This window comes from Gadus chalcogrammus, chromosome 20 (assembly GCF_026213295.1).
Source record: "Gadus chalcogrammus isolate NIFS_2021 chromosome 20, NIFS_Gcha_1.0, whole genome shotgun sequence".
Taxonomy (NCBI): Eukaryota; Metazoa; Chordata; class Actinopteri; order Gadiformes; family Gadidae; genus Gadus; species Gadus chalcogrammus.
This window is the reverse complement of record NC_079431.1, coordinates 17,670,277-17,672,776: the sequence shown is the minus strand read 5'-3', so window position 1 is coordinate 17,672,776 and position 2,500 is coordinate 17,670,277.

The following is a 2,500-nucleotide window of genomic DNA, read 5'->3' as shown; positions in this document are numbered from 1 at the left end:
GACAGATGATTCCTAATTGTATTGCATGTAGTGCATCAATGAAGTAAAAGGAAGACAAAATAAAGAGAACTACAATTATCATCATGGGGGTCGCAGACCTACAGGAAGGTATGCAAACATACCATATATGGTCGATAGGGTTTACATGTGGTCGATAGGGTTTACATGTGGTCCATAGTGTTTACATGTGGGCGATAGTGTTTAAATGTGGGGGATAGTGTTTAAATGTGGTCGATAGGGTGTACGTGTGGTCCATAGTGTTTAAATGTGGGTGATAATGTTTAAATGTGGGCGATGGTGTTTACATGTGGTCGATATTGTTTAAATGTGATCGATGGTGTTTAAATATGGTCGATAGTGTTTAAATGTTCTTTTCCCTCACTCTCCACCTCATCCCTAACTCTCCACCTCAAGCTGGTGTGTAGTGAGCGTTCTGGCACCGATTGGCTGCCGTGCATCACCCAAGTGGGTGCTACATATTGGTGGTGGTTAGTGAGGTCCCCCCTTCACTTTAGGCGTCTTTGAGTGTTATTAATTATTATTATTCTTCATGTTTAACCTCTGTTTTCCTTTTATTCCTAGTCTGTTTTACATAGTTTTGAATGATGACTATATGCTCTGTAAGGTGACCTTGGGTGTCTTGAAAGGCGCCTCTAAATTAAATGTATTATTATTATTATTATTAAACACACCATTCACGGGGGCACAGAAAAAGTTAGGAGTAAGATAGAGAAGTCTGGTCTCTTTTATATGAATCGGGGCATTGAGGTTTACTCAAATAGTAAATTATATAGTCATTAGTAATTAGTAGGTAATCTCTGCATCAAGGACACTTGGGAGTGAGCAAGAGACCTGGGGTCTGTTCCATGTGAAAGAGGGCCTCAAGAACAAGAAATATTATACATTTAGGGGTTCATGTTCTAGATAAATTAAGAAAAAAAGCTTCAGACAATCCTCCATCTCGTGATCTCTCACACGCCGCCCCACCTACAGCCCACCCATCCAACATGCATATCTGGCAATCAGACCTTTATTTAAAAAAATAATAATTACCGAAATGAACAGGAACCTTTTGATTAATCACAAGGGGCGTGGTTTGGCCCATTTTGACCTTTTGAATCCATGCATACATCTCTTTACACACCTTAAGGCACAAGTATTTATCTCCATCCCACCGGAAATGCAGATCTTGAAACAGACCCCGTTGTATGCCTATGTACTCCAAGAAGATCCGCGGCTTAGAGTTGGGGATAGGGTTACACTGCTACGGTCATTTCCAATGTGTTTCATTGGTACATTTTATGATGCTTTGTGAATCCCTTCCTGTAAGGCTTCCAAAATGAATTTAATATATATCCTTGAGGCCCTCTTTAATATAAAACGGACCTGGACCCCTAGATCACATACTAAGTACATCACTTCCTGTACGGCAAGATTTATAATATATTATATACTAATTTTAGCCAACCTTGATTACCTGATTAATATTGAAGACACCCGATGTCTCTGTCTTACTCTACTGTCATCTCGGTGCTGATACATAAAAAAAAAATAAGACTTGAAACTTTGCCATATATTTCTTTCAGTGGACGCAAAGAGAACGTAAACTTCCGTTGTGTCCCGCAAAAACTTGTCCTCCTAGTCCGTCCCAAAGCAGAATAAACGTCAACCCAGGTCACATTGGACCCAGGTCTATATTTGAAAGAACTTCATCAGTTACATAAAATAGCACTTAACACAACAGCTCAGATGACTACAAAGACATTGACCCAAACAACATGCAGGCTGGGTGGTTTCAGGGGTAGCAGCGTCCATATGAATCACCATGGCAATGATGGAAAACGTTGCATGAATTAACATAGTGAGGCGGATGTATACAAACAGAAGTAATAACAACTGGATTGGGATACAGCGAGAGCCAAAGCTGCTTTACTGTGGCTTATATACACAAACAGAACAATGAAAACTAACAACAGCGTCATCGCCTAGATAAAGGCAACGTATACCCGATAATGACAGTTGTGGTTAACCAGCCTTAAAGGTCCCATGACAAGCCACCAGGTGTGAGTGTGATTAGCCCAATGCAAGCCGTTTTGAAAATCTGGCTCTTATGGCATCACAAGTGGGCGTGTCCACCTAGATGTGTGTTGGATAGATCAGTCTACCAGCCTACCCAGTGGACTGCAACCCACATTGCTCATCTATCCGTGATACATATAGGTGGACACGCCCACTTGTGAGATTTTCAAAAAGGCTTTTAATGGCTATTCACACTCACACCTGTTGGCATATCATGGGACCTTTCAGCATCTGCATGCTTGCTCACCACATTACTAAACATAATACGCATTCACTGACACAGCACACAATGCGTTGGCAATATGCAAAAGTACAAACAAAATCCAATACTATATGAACCTCTATAATAACGATATCATAGTTGCAATACAATGCCACAAAACAAAGGATAAATCCGCTAAGGCATTGGTAAAGATATTGC